Genomic DNA, 25,693 nt, shown 5'->3' on the forward strand with positions numbered 1-25,693 from the left:
CCAGCTGTGCCCCATGGCCACCTTGTCCCCAGCCCAGAGCACTCAGTGCCACCTGCAGGGGACACCTGCAGGGATGGGCACTGCCAAGCTCCCTGGGCAGCCCCTGCCAAGGCCTGAGCACCCTTTCCATGGGCAAATTCCTGCTGCTGGCCCAGCTGAGCCTGCCCTGGCCCAGCCTGAGGCCGTTCCCTCTGCTCCTGTCCCTGTTCCCTGGCAGCAGAGCCCGACCCCCCCGGCTGTGCCCTCCTGCCAGGGACTTGTGCAGAGCCACAAGGGCCCCTGAGCCTCCTTTGCTCCAGCCTCAGCCCCTTCCCAGCTCCTCAGCAATTCTCCAGCCCCTTCCCAGCTCCATTCCCTGCCCTGGACACGCTTCAACTCCTCAAGGTCTCTATTGCACTGAGGGCCCAGAACTGACATCTTGATTTCCAAGCTGATTTTGAAACAGTAACCAGTTGTTTAGATGTGCCTTCCACATTCTCCAGTCTCTACCAGTCGCACAGCAGCACTCACTCCACTCCTCTGCCTTCCTTGTGTCTCCCAGCATCCCCAAGGAAGAACCCACAGTGGGATAAAACAAAAATCATGAAGGAACCAAACGCCCAGGGAGCTGCCAGAAATGCAGGCTGGGTAAGCTGAGCTCTGTGCCACCCCTTCCCTTCAGGAAAGCTGTGATTCACTCCAACCACTGAGATCTGTATAAACCTGGATACCTCAGCAGTTTTTTGAACTCTGATAAATTCAATTGCTGCTGAGCAATGAGTTCAGGAATGATTCAAACAGGAAGAAGGGGAGACGAGCAGGGGAAGCACGAGGGCACCATCAGTGGATTGCACACTGGGGAAGGCAGCCCAGAGCTCCCACAGCAGCACAACCACAGCAGCAATGGAGCAGGACCAGCAGTGCCTCAAAGGTGTCTTCTGCACAGGAGGCAGGAGATGCAGCTCAGACTTTATCCTTCTTTAGAGAACACAACAAGGAACTTTGAGCTCCTCACCTTTGTCAAAAAAGAGCTTAAGGCAGTGATGCACTGGGATTTGCCAAACCAATCCAACATTAAATACCTCCTTCCTACATAAATCCCTTCTTGCCTGAACAGCAGAGACCCACATCTCATCCACAGGGTGCAAAGCACTGACCACTGGGGTTAGCCATGAGCTCTGTACTTCCCAACCCTCCAGAAAAGGCAAATATTGCAGCTTTCAATTCCCAGTGTGGTGCCAGCAGCAGCCACCCCACAGCTCCTCTGCCCACCAAGGCAAGAGGATCCCTGGGCTGTCCCTGTTCCCTGGCAGCAGAGCTGCTGTCCCCTGGCTGTCCCCTCCTGGCAGGTCTGTGGGGCACTGGAGCTTGTTGGTGTTCCCAGTGACAGATCAATGACACTGCAGGAGATCAATAATGTGAAATGGCCACAGGACCATTGCACAGCTGCTCTCTGTGATTCCCCTGCCTGAGGTCATTGGCCTGGGCTGCTCTGGGCTGGCAGAAAGGCCCCTCCTTGTCAAAGTTGTTCCAGTGGCACTGAACATCTCCTGGCTTCTGGGGCTTTCTGCAAAGCCCAAACAGTTTGGGAGTGCAACCAGAGAACCACAGGATGGTTTGGGTTGGGAGGGACCTTAAAGCCCATCCAGTCCCAGCCCTTTCCTTGCCCTTTCCACCAGAGGAAGCCCCACAACCTCCCCACCCATGGCTTCCCCTGGAGCTCAGAGCACAGGAGCCTTTCCCTGTGCCTGACCTGGGGATGGTGACACGTGCCCTGGCCCAGGGGTGGAAAGTGAACAGCAAACACCAACAACGAGGCACCCAGCAGCAGTTTTACATGAGGTACAGCTGGAACTTTACCACCTGTACAATTATCTTTGTAGGCACTAATGAGAAACATTTGCTTAGGCCAGCTCTGAGTGAGGGAGACGAGGCCCTGCCCTGCCCAGGCAGCTCAGCTCTCAGGGCTCTCTTCCACCTCACACTGCTGCAGCTAACTCAGAAACACTGAAATTCTTCATCCTCACTGCAAGCTGTTTCTGCTCATAAACCAGTACCCTATACACAAGCAGTGTTTATATATAAAATATATAGGTTACATTATATATGTATAATTTATTCATATTATTAGCATTATTAGTATTACTATTATTATTATTATATAATATATATACCCTAACTCCAGAAGTTGTTCACATAAAGGTAAAACTAAACCACATAGAGAACAACTGAACAACTCCACATATATAAAATCTCAGACCATATCTAAATTTAAGTACTGATGTTTAAAGATTTTTACCTTGAAAAAATGAGCAGGTTGAAAATAACTCCAGTAAAAACATTTCTTCATAGGAGTCAGACAAATATGAGAATTCCTTTCACAGTGTATTATGCATTTAAAATATGGCTCAGAATTTTATTAGAGTTTCTATTTAAAGTTATCTGTGCTCTGCTGAGGCCATGTTTACAGAGAACACTGCAATAAAGCCACAGGAGGTATAAATTAAGAATAATTGAGCTATTTCAGTGCTGTGTCTTTATACAGACACATTTCACACAAGAAAGAGCCTGGTTTTGTTTTCCCTAAAATGCAACCCAGCATTTCTATTCCTAACCAATTCCTCAGGAGATAATTCTTGATCTGAATGCCAAAATTAATTCCTGAGGCCACTTATCAGTGCCCTTCCTCCTCCCACAGGAAAAAAAGAGACAAACCCAACCAGATAAAGGCCCAACATCCTCCAGGAATTCCAAGTGACAACAAAAACCCCCAAGCAGGACAGCACATGAGTGTCCCAGGCTGACTGCAGGGTTGGAGTTTGCAGATGTTCCATGGGAAAGCCTCTAGACCACAAGCAGTCAAGGGACTCAAAGAGTTTTAGCAAAGCCTGGTAAGTTTGGATCAAGGTTGGAAACAAAAGCATTTTGGGACATTCAGGAATTCTGATCCTTGCTCTTTGGGGATCAGATTTTAATTCAGTCACTCTTTGCAAAACTTTCCAGGGTTTCTGTTCCTTACAGCAGTGACTGATAAAGTAAAAACCTTCCCAAATGTCAAGTCCTGTCATTTCTTCTATTTTGCACCCAGCACCAGAAAAGATTAACAAAGCACCTCCCCACTGCAGGGGTTTTTCAACAGCTGTGGCAATGATCAAACTGCTGAGAAGTCACCTCTGTATTCCAGAATCATGGAATGGGTTGGGTAGGGAGGGACCTTAAGGATCATCTGCCACACAGGAGGGACAGCCAGAGGGAACAGGGACAGGAGCAGAGGGAACGGCCTCAGGCTGGGCCAGGGCAGGCTCAGCTGGGCCAGCAGCAGGAATTTGCCCATGGAAAGGGTGCTCAGGCCTTGGCAGGGGCTGCCCAGGGAGCTTGGCAGTGCCCATCCCTGCAGGTGTCCCCTGCAGGTGGCACTGAGTGCTCTGGGCTGGGGACAAGGTGCCCATGGGGCACAGCTGGCACTGCCTGGGCTGGCAGGGCTGTGCCAGCCCCAGGAATTCCAGGATCTCCCACACAGAGGGAGCTGCTGGGCTCCTCCAGTAATTCCAGTCCCCAGTGAACTGTGACTGGACTGCAGCACCCTTCTCAAGAGGTGACTTTCCTTTTAAAAGATTTCACACAATGAAAAGCCATTTCTAAACCCCTTAATAAGAAATAAGTATCTTGTTTTATTTTCAGTTTAATAGCTGTTGGCTTCATTCAGAACCACCAGACCTTGTAAAGCAGGAATTCCAGGAGTTTCTTAGTTCTGCAATTTATTGTTTTTTTTTAAAGTTGTCTTTACTCACACAGGTGCAGCAATGACCTCATTTTGCTGGTTTGGGGGAGTGTGTTAAAAACCCTCATTAACACAATGGCAGTGGGCAATTTCTGACTCCTCCTCCTTCAAAACAAGTACAAAACAAAAATCTGCAAGACAAGAATTAGGAAGTTGGGAATACCTGCACACCTACAACACCCTTAATGGCAGCCTGACACTAACTTCAAGAATGATCTGGAAAGGAGCACAAGAAAGTGCAGGATGCCCTGCTGGATGTGAGGGCTGTGTGTCCTTGGATCCCCCAGTCTGTTTTGTGTGACAGACCTGGAGCCCCCAGAGCAGATCCAGCAGAGCTGAGCAAGGGCCTGGAGCTTCCCTGTGCCCAGGAGGGGCTGGGGGAGCTGGGGCTGCTCACCTGGAGAGGGGCCTGGTGTCCCTGTGTCTGTCCCTGTGCAGAGGTCAGAGCAGGCCCAGGCTCTGCCCCAGGCCCAGCAATGGCCCCAGAGCCACGGGCAGGGCCTGAGCCCAGCAATTCCCCTCCCAGGAGGCACAACTTCTGCCCTGGGCAGGGGCCGAGCTGGAGCAGAGCCCAGGCAGGGGCTGCAGTCTCCTCCCTGGGACATTGCAGAGCCTCCTGGAGCCAGCCCTGTGCCCTGGCTCTGGGTGACCCAGAGGTGGCTCCAAGTGAGCACTGGGGGCCCTTGCAGCCTGAGCCTCCAGGGCTCTTCCCAGAATTTGCCTCAAAACAAGCCCTGAACCCAAAAATCTGCAAGACAAGAATTAGGAAGTTGGGAATACCTGCACACCTACAACACCCTTAATGGCAGCCTGACACTAACTTCAAGAATGATCTGGAAAGGAGCACAAGAAAGTGCAGGATGCCCTGCTGGATGTGAGGGCTGTGTGTCCTTGGATCTCCAAGTCTGTTTTGTGTGACAGACCTGGAGCCCCCAGAGCAGATCCAGCAGAGCTGAGCAAGGGCCTGGAGCCTCCCTGTGCCCAGGAGGGGCTGGGGGAGCTGGGGCTGCTCACCTGGAGAGGGGCCTGGTGTCCCTGTGTCTGTCCCTGTCTGTCCCTGTGTCTGTCCCTGTGCAGAGGTCAGAGCAGGCCCAGGCTCTGCCCCAGGCCCAGCAATGGCCCCAGAGCCACGGGCAGGGCCTGAGCCCAGCAATTCCCCTCCCAGGAGGCACAACTTCTGCCCTGGGCAGGGGCCGAGCTGGAGCAGAGCCCAGGCAGGGGCTGCAGTCTCCTCCCTGGGACATTGCAGAGCCCCCTGGAGCCAGCCCTGTGCCCTGGCTCTGGGATGGCCCTGCTGGAGCAGGGAGGTGGCACCAGGGACCCTCTGTGCTCCCTCCCAAGCTCACCCAGCAGGTGACTCCATGGACACCAAGAGGAGCAGGTGAAGCAGATGGGTTCTGGAATTTCCATCCCATAAACTGAAGACAGTCATGCTGTATTTCCAAGCTGTTCATCCAGCTGTGGCCATGGCTCCAGGACCCCTAAGCAATGGCACTCAGGAGGTTCTTGGAACAAAAGAGAGTGGCCAAAGCCTGGAGTCCAGCCTCGGCTGAGTGCTCTGCAACTCCTCAGTGCCAGCTTTATCCTAATTTTATGGGAGTCCATTATTCTAAGAGGAGTCTGAGAGTCACACCACACCTTTAACCTGGCCACCCTTAACTCCTGAACTCCAGCTCTGAAAGCTGGATCACTCCTGTGGGCATTTTCCCCTCACCACATTCTGATCTCTCCAGTCCTCACCACAAAGAACTTTGTTCCTTCAGTTCCTGCTTCTGGAAGAACCATCCCAAGTGGGTCAGAGAGTAAATAATCACATAGCTTTTTGCAGATTATCCCTCTCCTTATTCCTACATCAACTCTCACACCTATTCCACCCACCTTGGGCCACCTCCTGCAGCAAGGGGGACACTGCTGCAGCACATCCAAGTCAAGAAGACCATGGAAATCCTCTGGGAAGTGGCTGATAAACTTCCTCCCTCCCTTTCCTACAGATGCCCATGACACAGCTCTGCAGGAACTCCCATGTGCCAATCCAGATCGATGTTTTTAAAGGAATTAGGGCAGCCAAAGGAATAGGTCAGAGCTGTTAAGTCTGGCTTGGACAGCAGTGGTGCCTTCCAGCCCAAGATTTAATCACTGTAGGCCTGACCTAATCCAACGTAGCTATGCTGTGAAAATCCACGTGCTTGTCTCAACTTTAGAGCTGATCCTTTGAAATGGGGACAATGAAAAAAAAAAAGAAAATCAGCTATTCTTGAGTTGTTTCACTTCACCTTCCCCATCTCTGCCACCAAGTAACAGCTCTGCTGGGGGAAGGGTAGGAAGGAAGGAGAAGCCCTGAGTCAGCACAAGGGTTGAGTCAGGCAGTTCAGGATGTGCAGTCCATTCCCTGTCCCCTGCTCCGAGGCACAGCCAGCAGATAAAAGGTCTGGCAGGGCAGGGAGAGGCTCCAGCTGGTGCTGAAAGCAAAGGCTCTGTCCCCTGAAGGACTCAGGGAGGTCACTCTGTCCCCTGCAAGCAGCTGCTCTCCTGAACTCTCCCAGTTACATAAGTGCAGGGCTCTGCTGGTGCAGATCTGGGAAGCAGATTTTCCAAGCAGTCATTTAATAGAATTATTCAGCATCTACCAGGCCTTATCAGCATCTCAGCAGCTGGGTCAGCCCACAGCACCACTGCCTGAGGCAGCTCCTCTCTCCCACCCAAGGACACTGGGCTCTGAATTTCTTCCATTCTCTATCTTCTCAACTCCTGCAGGACACGAGGAGCTCTTCATATGCACAAAGAGAATTTAATTTGAGGTATTTAAAGCAGGTTTTCTGTCATTCACCCTCCTTCTGGTCACACTTAGCCCTGCTGCTCCAGCACTGGTTGATCACAGGAGGCCAAGAAGAGAAAGGGTCCAGCAGACAAGAAACAGCAGCTTTAGAGGGAAGAAATGCAAATGTTGGAGAAACAGACAGAGAAACTTCCTGGGACAGGACAGAATTTTACAAATTCCTTGGGCATATGTAAAATCAAGGGATTTCCTTGCATTGCATACATTTTAAAAGGTACAATCCAACTCAAAAATCCTATTTCTAGATTAAATAAATTATAAATTGTCTGTAAGTACATTGGAATGGCACAAAAAAAGAAGTACACCCACAAATTGGGCATTTGTAAAATCAAGGGATTTCCTTGCATTGCAAAGGGGGCTGAGCAGGCACCAGGGACTCACATTCTCAATGCAAGCCTAAACAAGGAATTATACATGGTAAAGTTCCACTGCTAGAGCTCCTGTCTCCCATTTAAAATATCCTTAAGCCCTCTCTAAGGAAATGAAGCAAAAAGGGTTTCACTGCATGAGACAGGGACGATCCCAAAGCAAGGGTTTCCTGGTTCCATGAGATCAATTCCCTTCAAAATGCTCAGAACCAGTTTTCACACAGGAGCAAAACCATCCCAGGTGTGACCACAAAACCAGGCAAGTGATGCATGCAATGGGGTAAGGGAGAGAACCAACAGTCTGCAAGGTAAAACACAAACTGTAAATACATACAGAACATATACACATACGTTTTAAAAGGCACAATCCTACTTAAAAATCATATTTCTAGATTAAATAAATTATTAATTGTCTGTAAGGACATTGGAATGGCACAAAAAAGTTGTGTAAGGGCATGTGCCAAGCTTTCTTTCCAGGTTACAACTGTAACCCAGGAGTTCCACATAAACCAGGCTCCTGAATCTCAACAACAACTGGAAAAAATTCAACCCATGGTGGGGTAAAGGAATCACTGAATGTTTTGGGTTGGAAGGGATCCCAAAGCTCATCCCATTGTACCTGGGCAGGGACACCTTCCCCTGTGCCAGGCTGCTCCAGCCCCAGTGCCCAGCCTGGCCTTGGGCACTGCCAGGGATCCAGGGGCAGCCCCAGCTGTGCCAGCCCTGCCCACCCTGCCAGGGAAGGATTTCTCCCAGTACCCCATCCAACCCTGATCTCTTCTAATGTTGAGATTCAAGGCCAGGAATAATCCTGCTGGATGCACTGCCAGTGGTAATGACAAGTTCAGACACTGCAAAGAAATGAGCAAAACAGACACAAAACAAGAGAAGACTTTCCATGTTTTTCACTGGACTTGGTGAGGATTTATGGAACAAGATTTCCCCAAAGCAAGCAGAGAGTGAGGTTCAGGTTTGTCTCAACACAAAAACAGGTCAAGGCAAGAGTTTGTTGGGAGAAGAGCCAGATTTCAGCTCCAGCTGAAACTGAACCACTGAGGATGGCTCCAAGTGACCCCAAGTTCCAGCTACTCTGCATTTCTGCCAAGGGCTGGGAATCATTTCAGGCCATGCAGGAGAGAACAAGGATATGAACACAAAGCCAAGAACTCCAAGGAAAAAATCTACATATGGAAGACAGGGTCTTTTTAAGAAAAAAAAAACCTAAACACATATCAAACAGTTAGGGAAGAGATGCTCATCCTCACTACAGAAGTACTTGGAGCTGCTCTGAAGGATGCAGCCTGGGGAGAAGCACCATGTGCACAGGCATTTTCCATGTTAGCTCTGGAAAACTTTGTTATGGTCCTTCCCTAAATGAGCCAGGAAGTCTGGACAGTTAATAACACTGCAAAGAGTAATTTTCCTGTCCTGAAATGCTTTAAGATGTCTTTCCAGGATAAAAATTCCTTTCCTGCAAGAGGATAAGAACATTAAGGCTGTTGTTAGTGCTAATGGTTTATTTACTGTAAGTCACAAATCTGTGGCATGGGGAGGTTTGTTTACTGTAGCTCACAAATTTCTCCCCTGTGGGTACTTCAAACTCGACTGGTTTGCAGTTCCCTGTAATCAGGAAAATTTGCTACAAGGTTGTGGGGCAGCCTTGCACTGGGAAAAAAATCCAATTGCAAAAACTGTAACATGATGCTGATTTCCCAACATAATAGATCTAAAAAACCTTTCAAGTTTGATTCAAGAAGAAAGCCAAGGCAGCTGTGAAAACAAACCTCCTCCTTAAAACCCCCATATTTGCAAGTTTTTACCATGCTGACTGATAATCAGTGCCCAAGTACACCCACAAATTGTTCTCCTGGGATGTCACAGCCTGATCCCTGCCCACTGGCACTGTGTGCTGGCAGCAGCTTGGTTCCTACAGAGCCACCCTGAACTCTGCATCCCCAAGAGAGAATCCCCAAATCCCTGGGGCTGGCACAGCCCTGCCAGCCCAGGCAGTGCCAGCTGTGCCCCATGGCCATCTTGTCCCCAGCCCAGAGCACTCAGTGTTCCCTGCCCTGGACACGCTCCAGCCCCTCCAGGTCTCTCCTGCAGGAGCAGAACTGGACACAGCCCTCAAGGGGCCTCTCAGTGCCAGCACAGGGGACAATCCCTGCCCTGCTCCTGCTGGACACTCTGGGGCTGATCCAAGCCAGGATGTTTCCTCAGCAAAGGCAGGGAGAGAAACAAGGTAAGTGAAGAGATGAAACACAGTAAAGAGAGGTCAGGGAGAGGAGAGCCAAGGAATGATGAAGAGCAGGAAGGGCAGGATACAGAAACTCCATGGTATAAACACAACTCACCCCTTTCCTCCCTCCAGCTCCCACAGATCTTACAGCACTCCAGTCAAACCTCCCAAAGACTGAGGTTCACACCTCTGGGCAGAGATCAAACCTGCTCAGAAGAAGGTGCTACACCCACCACAGAACAGTGATCTGAAGACAGAAGTTTCCTTTAGGGTCTGGCTTGCCTTGACAGCAGCTTTGAGAGAACCTTTTCCTGATCCTGAGCCCAGACCTCCCTGAGACAGCTTGAGCTGCTCCCTCAGGTCCTGTCCCTGCTCCCAGGGAGCAGAGATCAGTGCCTGGCAATGACAGATATGAAAGGTTTGTACAATTTATAGCACAGGAGGAGCAAGTGGCACAATTGATAGCTCATACTTGCAGCAGTGGATTAAACCAGACAATCCCAATTCATCCAGGTGACTTCAGAAGCTGCTGTCACTCCTGACTGTGGATCAGGATTCCTTTATTTCTCCATCTGGCTCGTTAAAAACAGGGGCAATCTGCCTTGGCAGCAGCCTTGTGACTCCAACAGGAGATGGCTCGAGGGCCACTTGCTGCAGCACCAAACCATGTCCCCAGCAGGGCAGGGGACAGCAGAGGCTCTCCCAGCTGGCACTGCAGTCAGCAGGAACTGCTCAGCTCCTGGCTCCAGCACAGCATTCTCAACGAGCTGGCAACTGCCAACATCTCCAAAATAACCTCTGCACACTAAAAATACAGCGCTGGTTATTCACCTTCTGAGCTGAGAGCTCAAAATGAAAACTGGCATTCTAATGATGAATCCACAACTTCATCAATCATTACCTTCTGAAATAGCAAGCAAGAGTTTATGGCAGTCACTTGGCTGCAGAAGTGTAACCTAAAGATATTTTACAGGAAAAATTAAGTTGTCAATATTTCAATTATTCAAAACCACCCTATACTGAAGCACTTACAATCAAACCTCCATCAGTCAAAAAAGCCTTTCTCAAAACCAACAGTGAAGCTGCCAATTCTCCTGAAAAGTACCACAGATGTTTACTGGTGCTTGAAGAGAAGAGAAAACCCAAAATGAACTCACTGGGGTGAAGAGCTGGCTGCTTGCAGAGGAAGGAATCTGAACTCAAAATTAACTTGTCCCCCTTTGGGGAAAGGAAAGGGTAATAACATTCAACCACCACTGACACCAGGAAAATAAACACAGAGAACCAGAGAATGGTTTGGAAAGGACCTTAACTCATCCCCTGCCATGGCAGGGACACCTCCCCCTGTGCCAGGCCGCTCCAGCCCCAGTGTCCAGCCTGGCCTTGGGCACTGCCAGGGATCCAGGGGCAGCCACAGCTGCTCTGGCAATTCCATCCCAGCCCCTGCCCACCCTGCCAGGGAGGAAATTGTTCCTCATATCTGACCTAAACCTGTAATTTTTCAGTATGAAGCCATTCCCTGTGTGCTGTCCCTGCATCCCCTGGAAATTGTCTCTCTCCAGCTTTCCTGGGGCTCCTTTGGGCCCTGCAAGGCCACCCTGAGCTCAGCCCAAAGCTCCTCCTGTGCAGGTGAACAATGCCAGCTGTGCCAGCCTTTGCTGCCAGCAGAGCTGCTCCATCCCTCTGCTCATCCTGGAGCCTCCTCTGGGCTCTCTGCAGCAGCTCCAGCTCCTCCTGGGCTGGGACAGGCCTGGGGCAGCTCTCAGGTGGGCTCTCACCTGAGGGGACACAGGGACACAATCCCAGTCCCTCTCCTGATCCCAGCTGGGGGCTCTGGGCTGGGGCAGGTCCAGCTCTCCCAGGGCTGCTCCATCTGCTCATCCCAGCCTGGATTGATCCTGGGTTGCCCAAACCCAAGTGCAGCACTTGATTTTTTCCTAATGCAGAACCACCAGAGGCACTGAGCTTTCCAAGGATGATCCAGAGCATTCTCCAGGTGACATTTTCAGTCCCCAACTGTGACCAGCCAGAGCAGGCCCCATGGAGCACTTATTACATCAAATCCACTTTGCTTTCTCACAGAAATGAATAATTAAGTACCTGTAGAGATAAAACTACATGAACATGGCTCAGTTCTCATCTGATTAAATGCTGCTGCTGACAGTTTGAGAGCCCAAGCACTCAGCACTCCTCCAAATGTTCAGCTGGACTGGTGCAACTTTCAGGCAGGAAACCCCAAATTACGCAAGAAAAAAAAATCCAGTAAAAAAAATGCCACTTCATATGTTTAAAGGAGCAAACAGCAGCAGCAAATAATCCTCAATTAAAGCCCCCAGCAAGAGATGCCCTCACACTCTACACTGAAAAGGCCATTTACTCACACTTCTGTTCCTTTCCCCTTTTATTTGCAGTTCTCCAGCAAACATTATCCATGACAACTTGCAAGCTACAGGAGCTCTATATGGCAACAGCTCATGGCTTCCAGCCCTGAAGAATCCCACTAATTATTTCAATGAAATGAGGACAAATGAAGGAATAGCACAAGTATTGGGGTAAGTGTTTGTCTTTGCCCCTTTTAATCACTGCTTGGACAGCTGGGAATTGGAATGCTCGAGGAGCAGGAAGAAAGGAGGAAAAAAACCCAACTCTTGTTCCTTCAGGACATGAACAAGGGAGAAAGAATTTTGAATTGAGCCCAGCAGAAAAATCAGCATCTTCCAATCCTGAGATCATTCCCTCACCAGCCTTTGCTGCCAGCAGAGCTGCTCCATCCCTCTGCTCATCCTGGAGCCTCCTCTGGGCTCTCTGCAGCAGCTCCAGCTCCTCCTGGGCTGGGCCAGGGCTGGGGCAGCTCTCAGGTGGGCTCTCACCTGAGGGGACACAGGGACACAATCCCAGTCCCTCTCCTGATCCCAGCTGGGGGCTCTGGGCTGGGGCAGGTCCAGCTCTCCCAGGGCTGCTCCATCTGCTCATCCCAGCCTGGATTGATCCTGGGTTGCCCAAACCCAAGTGCAGCACTTGATTTTTTCCTAATGCAGAACCACCAGAGGCACTGAGCTTTCCAAGGATGATCCAGAGCATTCTCCAGGTGACATTTTCAGTCCCCAACTGTGACCAGCCAGAGCAGGCCCCATGGAGCACTTATTACATCAAATCCACTTTGCTTTCTCACAGAAATGAATAATTAAGTACCTGTAGAGATAAAACTACATGAACATGGCTCAGTTCTCATCTGATTAAATGCTGCTGCTGACAGTTTGAGAGCCCAAGCACTCAGCACTCCTCCAAATGTTCAGCTGGACTGGTGCAACTTTCAGGCAGGAAACCCCAAATTACGCAAGAAAAAAAAATCCAGTAAAAAAAATGCCACTTCATATGTTTAAAGGAGCAAACAGCAGCAGCAAATAATCCTCAATTAAAGCCCCCAGCAAGAGATGCCCTCACACTCTACACTGAAAAGGCCATTTACTCACACTTCTGTTCCTTTCCCCTTTTATTTGCAGTTCTCCAGCAAACATTATCCATGACAACTTGCAAGCTACAGGAGCTCTATATGGCAACAGCTCATGGCTTCCAGCCCTGAAGAATCCCACTAATTATTTCAATGAAATGAGGACAAATGAAGGAATAGCACAAGTATTGGGGTAAGTGTTTGTCTTTGCCCCTTTTAATCACTGCTTGGACAGCTGGGAATTGGAATGCTCGAGGAGCAGGAAGAAAGGAGGAAAAAAACCCAACTCTTGTTCCTTCAGGACATGAACAAGGGAGAAAGAATTTTAAATTGAGCCCAGCAGAAAAATCAGCATCTTCCAATCCTGAGATCATTCCCTCAGCCTTCTGAAAGGTTTCTGTTTAAGAGCCCCACATGAGGGCTTGCAGGGGCCTCCCAAATCCTGGCTGCCAGCAGCCAGGACAGGGTCAGAGCACTGATAAAAATCCTCCAGGAACTGGAGGCACCAGCTGGGAGAATCAGGTTGGAATGAGGCAAAGAAACTGGGCAACAGAGTAAATCCTGCAGGCTGAGGAGGAAAATGCAACACCTGGGGACAACATGCACTGAAACCTGTCAGGGAACTCTGGGGAGACTCCTGACAACCCACATGGCAAAGGAGGCAAAACTTCCTGAAACACAGACAGGCATGGCAGAGCTGAGGCCAGAAATCCCAGAATCCCTAAAGGATTCAAGGGAGGGACCCTAAAGCTCATCCCATCCCACCCTGCCATGGCAGGGACACCTTCCCCTGTGCCAGGCTGCTCCAGCCCCAGTGCCCAGCCTGGCCTTGGGCACTGCCAGGGATCCAGGGGCAGCCCCAGCTGCTCTGGGCACCCTGTGCCAGCAGCCCAAATCACAGGACTAAGTTTCATGTTTTGCTCACCTACTTCAGAATTTGAAGAGTTTTCTGAGAGTCTTTCTTGGAAATTAATTTCATGGCTGGCAGTTCAGGAAGCTGTTAGACCACTTCTAAATAAAACATGCAGAATATTAAGACACTTCCAAACACACCTGCCTGAACAGGCAAACACCACACGTGGCTTCCCCCAAAGCCTGGAGAGAACATTCCTCAGAAATCCTGCAGGGATACAGGATGAAGGGCATGAAGCACCCTGCCCACATCCTGTGTTTCAGGCTGGTTTCCCTAAACACTGAAAAAGCTGTGATTAGATAGATAAAACTTTTAGATTTGATATTCCAGGGGACTGCACATGGGAATTGAGTGGAACCCTGGAAAACACTCTGTGTGACAGAAGAATTGATCTGCTTTGGAAAACAGCAGTTGCAGAGTACCAAGGCCCAGTAACACACAGAAATCACGTGTGAATTAAGCATTATTAAAAAAAACAAAACAAACCCACACAGCAAAAAAACCAAAAAGCCTGAGGGGGAACCATGGATGTTGCAAGCAGGATCTCACAGTTGCAAGTGAGATTTAATTTGGTTTCAATGCAAAGTTCAGTGTTTAGACCCATAACAAACTCACACAAATCTCATTTTTTAAATGTTTCTCCCTAGTCTGGACAGACTGAACAGATACACAGAGATCTAAGGGGAAAAAAAAAAGAGCCATAACATTAAAATGTAACAGCCTGGCCAAAAATATGAGTAACTAGAGCCACAGTGCCAGAGGTCAGAGATCCACCAGCCCTGCTCCTGCCAGCCATTGAAAGCCAGGAATAAAGGAGTCCTGCAAGGAGGCACCAAGCCAGCACTGTCCCCAGGGACAAAGATCTTCACACATTTTTTGAGTTACCTTGCCAATAAGTTCCCCACTGTATCCAACACTAACCATTGAATCTGGAAGGAATACAATGGCTCTATAGCAACCAGCTGTGGAGATATTTTTCAAACAGAACAAATTGGATACAAATGCCAAATACCTTCCCAACCAATTTAGCCTATTCCTAGTGGGAGGAGAAAACTCTGTTCATTGCTGTGATCCAAAACACAGTGTAAATCTGAGTTCTGTACAGAACTCGGGCAGTTTAAAACAAATCTGATAACAGGAGCAGATAAACAGATACCCAGGTGTGCAGCTTTTGTTAATCTGCCAGGACATGACTCCAGCAGCCTCTCCTCTGCAGCAGCATTTCCATGAGACCTTTCCACACTGGTTACACTCCTCCCACCAACAGGGCAACTTTACTAATATTTCCATGTCCCTTGGAAGAGTTTATCAGGGAATCTTCTGGGGAGGTGAAACAATCACATAACACACCAGCTCTGCAGTGGCACCTGCACATGAATCACAGCAAGAGAGACCTGGAGGGGCTGGAGGAGTCCAGGGCAGGGAACGGAGCTGGGAGGGGGCTGGAGAATTGCTGAGGAGCTGGGAAGGGGCTGAGGCTGGAGCAAAAGAGGCTCAGGGGCCCTTGTGGCTCTGCACAAGTCCCTGGCAGGAGGGCACAGCCGGGGGGGTCGGGCTCTGCTGCCAGGGAACAGGGACAGGAGCAGAGGGAACGGCCTCAGGCTGGGCCAGGGCAGGCTCAGCTGGGCCAGCAGCAGGAATTTGCCCATGGAAAGGGTGCTCAGGCCTTGGCAGGGGCTGCCCAGGGAGCTTGGCAGTGCCCATCCCTGCAGATGTCCCCTGCAGGTGGCACTGAGTGCTCTGGGCTGGGGACAAGGTGGCCATGGGGCACAGCTGGCACTGCCTGGGCTGGCAGGGCTGTGCCAGCCCCAGGGATTTTGGGGATCCTCTGTCTCTAATCTGGGTCCTGTAAATTCCCAGAACAATGCAGTGATCTGGCTCTCACCATGTTTAGATGGAGCCACTCCTGCTCTAGGTTTCCTGTAGAGCCATAAAAAGACCCAAGCCCCTCCTGCAGGCCAACAAGCACCTCAATTTAAGCATTCTTCTCAAACAAGACACCCCGAGAATTTGTGTGTGTGCTCTCCCCTAACTCAAACACAAAATAGCAAACCTCCATGTAACTTGTAAAAATAAGGAAAATCAAGTCTAATATTAGGTTCATGTACATCATCAGCCCAAGTGCACATCCTCAGATGTTTATTTTAGAAGTCTACAAATCAAAAGAAAAGTGGAAACCACCTAACTAGGTAACAGCTCTCCTTCCTTCTATCACACCCAGGCTTTGTTTCTATTTAAATCTTCACAGAATAAAGCTTTTAATCTTTAATGAGAGACAAAGCCAAGCTAATGCAAGATGGAATTATTGGTAGAATGTGTTCACCTGGTTTCATAATAATGTATATACAGGGATAACAACAGAACTCAACAGGTAAATGTTTGAAATCACAGGATGCTTTGGTTTGGGAGGGACCTTAAAGCTCATCCACTGTGCCAGGCTGCTCCAGCCCCAGTGTCCAGCCTGGCCTTGGGCACTGCCAGGGATCCAGGGGCAGCCCCAGCTGCTCTGGGCACCCTGTGCCAGCCCTGCCCACCCTGCCAGGGAACAATTCCTCATTGCCAAGATCCCATCCATTGCTGCCCTCCTTCCTCCAAAGCCATTCCCCTTTGTCCTGTCACTCTGTGCCCTGGAGGGACTGAGAAGTGCCTCAGCTGAGATGGATTCCATGTCCCCCTTTGGTTAGCTCTGCTCACCTGCTGCTTTCCAGGCTCCCCATCCCAAATCCAGAGCCTGGCTCCTCATGGGATCCAGAAGTCCTGGAGAAGTGGCACAGGGTGCCCAGAGCAGCTGGGGCTGCCCCTGGATCCCTGGCAGTGCCCTCCAAAGCCAGTCCCCTTTGTCCTGTCACTCCATGCCCTGCAGGGACTGAGAAGTGCCTCAGCTGAGATGGATTCCATGTCCCCCTTTGGTTAGCTCTGCTCACCTGCTGCTTTCCAGGCTCCCCATCCCAAATCCAGAGCCTGGCTCCTCGTGGGATCCAGAAGTCCTGGAGAAGTGGCACAGGGTGCCCAAAGCAGCTGGGGCTGCCCCTGGATCCCTGGCAGTGCCCAAGGCCAGGCTGGACACTGGGGCTGGAGCAGCCTGGCACAGTGGAAGGTGTCCCTGCCATGGCAGGGCTGGCACTGGGTGGCTTTGAGGTCCCTCCCAGCCCATTCAGGGCTGCCAGAAAAGCCAGGGCAGCCCCTTGTCCATGGCTGGTACACTGCTGGTGCCACATTAAACTCGTTCATCAGAGCAAAGCCAGCCTGGGAAGCTGCATCCTGCTGTACCCAGGTCACCTGCAGCCTTCTGCCTTTTTATTTACTGCCTTTCCAAGCCTCTCCAGGTAAAAGCTGTCTCAGATGGAGAGGAACTGCACATAAGGGTCTCTGGGGAGGATTCAAGGAATTTTTGTTTAATAAGTATTTATTTATTTTTCCCTTTTTCTCTTTTTTTCCCCTCCCTTCTGAAGCTGGCAAAGGACAGCAAAGCACAATAAACCTGCCCACAAAAGGAAGTGAAGTGTCACCAGAATTTCAGTGCTCAAGTTCCCTGGGTCTCATTTCAGTGCACAAAGCTGGGCTGAGTCAGCATTTTTCATTCATAATGCTGGCAGGATTTTGAAGGGGGTGTTTTAAAGACGAGGCCTCAATTCCTGTCACTGGTTTGAACTTCCCAAGCAGAATGTCTCATTTTACCATAACAATTGAAGAGATTCAGCATGATTACATTCCCTGCACACGTGTGGCTGCTGCCCTGCCCCAGCCAGACTGTGCTTTGCTTTCCCTAAGAAATGCCAGGTGGTTTAATCCAGGATTGCATCAAGGTAATCCAGGGAAAGCCGGAACTTGGCATCATCATGACAGATTCTAGAAACTCCAGGAACTGAGCAACTCCAGCAGGATGGCCTGATTTCCTCAGAGCTACAGAGTAACATTTTCCTGGTTGAAGCAGAGCAGGAAAAAATGCAACATTATTTCTGATGCTTCACATGATTCCTGATTGCAGCAACTTTATCACCCATGAAAAAATCCTCCCGGCATTTTACTTCCACCAAAGCCCTTACAACCCCCAAAGCCCTTACAACCCCCAAAGACACAATGGGCACAAAGTTTATTACTCAGGCACCAGCAGAGCCCACCCAGCACTGACAGCAGCTGAACTGAGTGCAGCCTGTGAGGTTCAGGTTCCAGTAACATGTCATCCCTGAACTGGCTCAGCTCTGCCAGGCCAGCACCAGCACGAGCCAAGGCACTGAAAGGTCAGAGCTGCAGCTCTGCCAGCCTGGCCCCAGCCCTGCCAGCCTGCCCCCAGACCTGCCAGCCTGCCTCCAAGTGAGTCCAGCAAGGCAAAAGCAATCCTACAGACCCCTACTCTTTTCAATCCTGCAGTTCTCCTCCTTCTCCCCCTCTCTCAGCAAGGAATCCAAAATCTGTCACAAGTGACAAGCAGGAGCAGAGTGAAACCAGCTCAGATCCCACCAGTTCACCTGAGAAATTCTGAATGCTCAAACTGAAATTTCAACAGTTTGGCTGCAGTTTGGTCAGGAAGCACAACACAAACACATCAGCATTGGAAAGAGCTGTCTGGGGAGGTTTACAGGTGGCACTGAGTGCTCTGGGCTGGGGACAAGGTGGCCATGGGGCACAGCTGGCACTGCCTGGGCTGGCAGGGCTGTGCCAGCCCCAGGGATCCTGGGAATTGGTGGTGTTTAAAGGCTCCGAGATCCCACATCACATTTTGCTGTACACAGACTGTATTCAAATTAAAAGTGTGATTAACAGAAAAATTTGCCAGATTTCCTACAATCATAGAATCCCAGAATATTGTGAGCTGAAGGGACCCCCAGGGACCCCCCAGTGCCAGCCCTGCCCTGCCCAGAGCCCCCAAGCCCAGCCTGGGCACCCCTGGCAGCGCTGGCCAAAGGCTCCTGGAGCTCTGGCAGCCTCGGGGCCGTGCCCATTCCCTGGGCAGAGCCAGCCGCCTCTGGGGCAGAACCTTTCCCTAAAATCCACCCTAAATCCCTCCTGGCAGAGCCCCAGCTCCTCCATGGGTGCCGTCCTTTCTTAGCAGAGAAGAACAGGAATGGGCACCACATGTTCATGGAGAGCTGGGGGGACAGGAGAGGCACTCAGGGGTTTGGTTTTAAATTCTAAACTCTTTGGGTTAAATATCCCCAGTAGTTAATACAGATAAAGTGATTTTTTTGAGCCATACAATAGCATTTGTCAGCAGCTCAGAGTAACATTGAGAGCACTTGACTCTAAAGGATGCAGCTTTTTCCTTCCTCACAAAGCAAAATTGTTCAGCTTGCATCATCTGCAGACAGCACGAGTTCGAAGCAATGCCCTCAGATTTAGCTACTGAGCTGAAAGAGCAGCAGCAAACAATCCATGCCAGACAATCCTGCCAGACTGCAGCTGGAGCACTTCCTATTCCTGTGCCACAAGAGCTTTCCAGTCACCGCGCAGAGCTCTGGGATTTACGGGTCATCCTTCACTTCTGACTCTGCAAAAAGGATGACTAAACAACTAAAAAAAGCATGGGGCTGCTGAAGTGAAAATGCTGCACAAGCTCCAGCTCCATTCAGATCACTGATAACAGCTGTGATAAGGAAGCCTGTTCTGAGCATGGATAACACCTGAGCTTCCTGTCAGCTCAGCAGGTCGGGGTCAGAGATCAGGAAGCTCCAAACAGGAGGATCCATCTGGTTCAGTCCCCCAAAGCCATGTGGAGGGCTCTGGGAACACAGGAATTTCCAGCCCTGAGAGACTCCCTGATGCCAATGAAGCCAGAGACTGCTGGGCACAGCCAGCTGGTGCTGCCCAGCAATGCCCACACAGCCCTGAGTGCCACACCACCCAAAGGATGAACTGCATTTGCCTTCCTCTGGCCATGCCAGCGTTACTTGACAACATTTCCTTTAAACAACCTCATTTCTCAGCAGCAAATACCCAAAAAATCTAGATTTCAGTCACACTTCATAAAATCCATGCATCGTGTTTGCTGTTTGTTCTTTAATAAGCACATTATATCAGTGTGGTTTAAGAACAGAACAGCAGAACAGGCAGAAGCTCCCAAGCTGGATAAAGGCAGTTTCCAAACTTTGTCCTTAGACATTTCAAAAATCCACAATGTCCTGCCATGAATTTAAGCGTAGATGACCTTATGTGAAAACATATTTTAACACTTTTATGCTTTGAACTCTTCCTCTGAATAGAAATTTTATAAACCAGAACACTGAAAAAAAAACCAAACCAAAACAAAAAATTTATAAGGAGCAATTGGAAAAGAACAGGGGAAAACCTTGTTACATGTCTACTTTTAAATGTAGTACTTCCCTGAACACCCACAGGAACTTCATGCCACACTACTTTATTGCAACAAAAAAATCTGCCCTCTTCTCTTTGATGCTTATTCTGCTGTTTGCAATCCAAGCCCACACAGAAGAATAGAGGTGTTAACAAGGAAGAAAATTTTTAAAGTATTTCAGATCTCTCTCTACAACCCAGTTCCAGTCAGAAAGCTTTTCCTGGTTGGGATTGGCCCTTACAATCCCCAACAAAATAAAACCCATGAGCACCAAAATACAAAGGGTAAGAGGGAGAGAACACCTGCCAGCCTTCAGATAATGCTGAAATTCATGAGACCATTACAATGAGAAAATACAGATGCAGGACAAAAGGGAGAAAAGGTAAAAGGACAAAAAAGAACAGGTAAAATGGGGATGGCTGCAGGCAGGGAGCTGGGAAAGCAACCACAGGCACAGGCAGCAGCTGCAGCAAAGGTGCAGGGCAGAGAACTGCCTCTGAAAAATTGAATTACACCAAATGTCCATGCAAAGCAGCCAGCCACCAACCCTACACAGGAGCCTGTCTGTCTGAGAGCTCAGAGAGCTGAGTTCATCCAGCTGGGGCTCACATGTGACTCCAAGGAAAATGTCAGGATTTTTGCTCAAGAAATTCAATGATTACATCATCCCATTTGGTACATGACCAGATTACTGGCATTTTATTACAAAACACAGCTCTCAAGCTGTCAGCTTTTATGATTCTCTGTAAGAATTAACTGTACTTCCCCAAAATACCCTGAAGATTTATGAAGTTATAAGAACTTGCACGGGGTAACTGAGCTCCTGGCTGCACCTCCTCACCAAAAGCACAGGAATCCCCACACAACCTCTCCACACCTGAAGGCCATGTGCAAAACTTACTTAAAAACCATTGCACCTTGCAGTTCACAGGCCAGCCCACAACCTGGTGCTGGGAATCTGAAATTATAATATAAATGAAAAAAAATGTATTGTTGCAGTTACAGTGAAAGGCTTTATCACCATAAAGACATGATTAACATAGGTTTGTGTTTGTGATTAATACAAAATTGGCTTGACAGTATCTTCAGTGTTCAGATCAGTCTTGTGAACACTCAAGATACAAGCAGCAAGTTCCCAGAGGTGTTAAACTGTAGCACAACATAAAGACTGCCACGGAGAGAGCCCTCCCAAGCTCAGGCTGACCTTTGGAAGCTGAATGTGCAGCTGCCTTTCCCCAGGCTCAGCTAGCTGAGGCACTTCAGGCACAGCTGAATTCCCTGCCCAGCAGCCAAGGTTGCATCTCCACAGTTCAGCTGGGAGGGCAAGGAACAAAAAGTCCGTGTGTGCTTGGCAGGAGGAGCATCAGGCTGGAAACAAGAGAGGCCTCTTCTCCTTCCCCCAAGATGGGTGGGGGCTCTTTTGCAAACACAAAACCAGCAACATTTAAACATTTCTGCCTTACACTGCTTCGAAGGGCTCAAACACAGACCTAGAGGTGCTGTCAGAAAAGACTAAAAGTTCTTTTTTCCCCAAAGCAGCTCTGGGATCTGCAGGGTCCCAGAGGGAGGCTGGGAAACCTGGAGTGCCACTCCCAGCAGGTGTGATTTAACACAGGGTGGGTTGGGTTGGGAGGGAGCTCAAAGCTCCTTTCATCCCCACCCTGCCAGGGCAGGGACACCTTCCCCTGTGCCAGGCTGCTCCAGCCCCAGTGTCCAGCCTGGCCTTGGGCACTGCCAGGGATCCAGGGGCAGCCCCAGCTGCTCTGGGAATTCCACCCCAGCCCACCCTGCCAGGGAACAATTCCTCATTGCCAAGATCCCACCTAACCCTGCCCTCTGGTAGTTTGGATTGTTTCACAGGAATATTTAAATGCAGTAAATATTTCCAGTTCTGTATGGAAGCACAGAATCCCACGTGCTCCAGAGGAGGTTCATTCCGAGTCCTGCAGAGAGGTGCCAGCCATTCCAGGTGGCTCCATGGCTCCTTCAGGAATCACAGGTTTGAACCCAGCTGTTCTGTGTATTTTGTATTATTTTGTATTAATAACTATTTCCTACAAACTGTGCATCTCTGTGGAGCACGTGAACCTGCACCTTGAGGTGATGCACAGCTAAACCCTGGGCAGTCATTTCCAGCCATTAGTCATGCCCAGGGCTGGGTCCTGCAAAGACACTGAGGGAGAGATCCCCATGGAAATCTGAAGGACCAAAACACAAAGGAAAACCTGAACTTTTGAGACAATGTGTCTGCAGTGGAATGATTTTAATAGTGTCATTAGGATTTGCTAATCCACACTATTAGTAGCAATATATTTACCTGTAACATTGAATAAACCAGCAGGCCCTTGATTTTCCAGGATTGCCATCCCATAAAAAAACCCTTGCTCTTACAAACTCCCAGGATGGAGAGGTCAGCTCTCACAACTGTGGGCACACAGCCATGAGGGACAATGCAGGGAAAGGGGATGGAAACTGCTGCTGAACAGAAACAGCAGACACTGGGGTTTCAGACACTCGTCATTATTTCACAATTCCAGACTCACATTTTACCACACAACTTGCTGAAAAGCAGAGTTCACAGAGAAAAGATTCCCATTTGGACACTAATTAATTTGATTACCCTTAAAAACAACACATGAAACAGCAAAATATAATATCCAACACAAGCAAGTTTGATAAGAGAAAACCAAACCATGGATGCACTATGTCAGTCAAGTTTTCTGTGTTTTCACTGATTGCAATGAAGGGAATGCTGCCAAAATGCACCTTTTGCATCAAAACCAGAGTAATCTTTCTTCCTGAGAATGCCCAAGGATACCTCTCTTCACTCCTCCCCACTCAAAATTATTTAATTCCTATTAAATAGAAATGTTCTATTCTGGTCAAGAAGCTGATCCTCTGGAGGGGACAGACAATGTTCCCTGTTCACACAGGAGAGATTAGTTTCTAATTACTATCAGTAATTAGTGCTTTCCTGCAGCTAGAGCTGGAATTGCTCTGTCAGGAACGTGAGCACTGCCACACACAGAGCTCCAGAGATTCATTCCAGACAGGTGGATGCAGCAGACACCTGCACTGGTGCCCTCCCAAACCTCCCAGTTTGTGTTTGTTGGATGAGGGCCTGGCAAATACTGCTCTAAACCCTTCCACCTGCAATTAAAACCCTACAGAGACAGTGCCAGCCAAAAATAACCAGTGCAATGGAGTACATTCTTTGTGAATTCTACAAAGTGCACTTTTAAAGGAGGCTCACTCCCTGTGCCGCAGATCCCACAGAGGTTTCAGCACCTCTCACTGAGGTTTCCTGTGCAGAGTCATTCATCAGCAGCTCTCACCCGTTTGTGATTGTCCACCACCCCCCCCAATTTCATGCTCAACAAGTAAAAACAAAACCAAGTTGCTGTGGAGGGGCCATCCCAAGTTCAGCAGCTGTGTCCAACACGAGAGCAACGAGCAAAGCCAGCTCACAGCAGCAGCTGAGGCAGCCTTTGGCAAAAAGAAACCAAAACCCCTCACACCTCTTGGGTTCCAAGCAGGACAGCTCTGAGCCACCCCAAACCACCTGCTGATGGCTCATCCTGCCCTGCTACTCACAGCACAGGGGAAGGTTTGTGGCTGGGACTGCTGATCACAGAATTCCAGCTGGCTGGGGTTGGGAGGGGCCTCAGAGCCCACCCAGAGCCACCCTGCCATGGCAGGGACACCTTCCCCTGTGCCAGGCTGCTCCAGCCCCAGTGCCCAGCCTGGCCTTGGGCACTGCCAGGGATCCAGGGGCAGCCCCACCCTCCCAGGGAAGAGTTTCTTACAGAAAACTTCCACCCCACTGATCTCCCCGTTCCTCAACCCACTGCTTGTATTTTCCTTAACTTTTTTCCTTTATTCCTCTTTTCCCTGGTGTTATCCTCCTAAAAGCTAAAATTACAATCCCTGATTACAGTACAAAGACAGGCCATAAAAGGCTCTCCAACGTCACAATTCAGAAACATTTCACTGCTAGATTCACATTCCTTCCTGAATCCAAATCTATCCTAATTGCAGGATTAGAGGCATTAAGGAAAGGCCACCAAACAGCAGCGAGAGAGGGAACAGGCACTGAGGCAGTGCAGCTCATGGCTCTGAGACCCCAATCCTCACTTTATCTAGGAAAATTCTTACTTTATCATGGAAAATCCTCAAGCAAACACAGCCACTCTGCAGAGGACCTTATGTGGAATGAAAGGCACTGGGGGGAACACAGGAGCTGAAAGAATGGAGTGTGGTGTGTGAAGCAGCAAGGGCAGGGTGCAGCCCACTCTGCTCTGGTGAGGCTGAGCCCCAGACACTGCAGAAACTGTTCAGAAACTCATCTGCAGGAAACACAACCCCTGCCAGGCTGCCAGGAGCAGGCAGGGCCCCCCAGGGCTGAGCACAGCCCTGCCAGGCTGCCAGGGCACCCCAGGGCTGAGCACAGCCCTGGCATTAAGGAAAGGCCACCAAACAGCAGCGAGAGAGGGAACAGGCACTGAGGCAGTGCAGCTCATGGCTCTGAGACCCCAATCCTCACTTTATCTAGGAAAATTCTTACTTTATCATGGAAAATCCACAAGCAAACACAGCCACTCTGCAGAGGACCTTATGTGGAATGAAAGGCACTGGGGGGAACACAGGAGCTGAAAGAATGGAGTGTGGTGTGTGAAGCAGCAAGGGCAGGGTGCAGCCCACTCTGCTCTGGTGAGGCTGAGCCCCAGACACTGCAGAAACTGTTCAGAAACTCATCTGCAGGAAACACAACCCCTGCACAGCCCTGCCAGGCTGCCAGGGCACCCCAGGGCTGAGCACAGCCCTGCCAGGCTGCTAGGAGCAGGCAGGGCACCCCAGGGCTGAGCACAGCCCTGCCAGGAGCAGGCAGGGCACCCCAGGGCTGAGCACAGCCCGGGCTGTCTGAGCCTGCTGGATTTAGAGCCCTGAGCTCTGAGGGAACAGAAAGTGCAGCTGGTTTCTCTCCCTGTGACACCTGCCCACAGCCACAGGCGGGTGTGACCCACGGGCTCACATCCTGGCTCCGTGTGCCCGTGCTGCAGCTGGGCATGGGGGAAAATTCCAACAGAGAGAGGAGAATTTGGTAGCAATTCACTGGTATGAACTATCACAGGAGCACGGAATGTCCTGGGCTGGAGGCACCCCCAGGGACCCCCCAGTGCCAGCCCTGCCCTGCCCAGACCCCCCAGGCCCAGCCTGGGCACCCCTGGCAGCGCTGGCCAAAGGCTCCTGGAGCTCTGGCAGCCTCGGGGCCGTGCCCATTCCCTGGGCAGTGCCAGCACCTCTGGGGAAGAGCCTTTCCCTAAAATCCACCCTAAATCCCTCTGGCACAGCTCCAGCTCCTCCCTGGGTCCTAAGGATGTTCCTGGGTGAGAACATCACCAGGTCATACCCAGCAAGGGAAGTTACAGGTGGCTACAACAAAAGGTAAAAGAAAGAAGGAAAGGAAGTGTGAAATAACACTCTCAGAGCCACCAACACCCAAAATACCGCTTGGATTTTTGATTTAAGAAACGCATCCATTCGGACCTTGACTCCGATATCTATTCAGTTCATATCCACAGTTAGTGCCTTAAATATCTATTGCCATATAAGCTCCAAACAAAAAGTACTTTGGAACAGGGCAGTGGGGAGAGGCAGAGGAGGACAGAGTGTTTCTTGTTTTGACATTATCCCACCTGGAATGCTAACAGGAATTATTTCTTAAACAATACTCTCTCACGAGCCATGGAAGTGCTTTCCCCTCATGCGGCAGAGAAAGCCAGAACTCACAGAAAATCCCGTTTTCCACAGGCAAACCCCACATTTCACCCCAA

General features: G+C 49.9%; 1 protein-coding gene across 7 annotated transcripts in view; it reads right to left on the reverse strand.

The window, feature by feature from the left end:
- ITSN1 (intersectin 1) overlaps window positions 1–25,693 on the reverse strand; it is a 108,581-nt gene that overhangs the window by 82,328 nt on the left and 560 nt on the right. The gene's annotated exons all lie outside the window — the stretch shown is intronic.

Source organism: Passer montanus, unplaced genomic scaffold (assembly GCF_014805655.1).
Source record: "Passer montanus isolate IOZ18808 unplaced genomic scaffold, ASM1480565v1 scaffold251, whole genome shotgun sequence".
Lineage (NCBI taxonomy): Eukaryota > Metazoa > Chordata > Aves > Passeriformes > Passeridae > Passer > Passer montanus.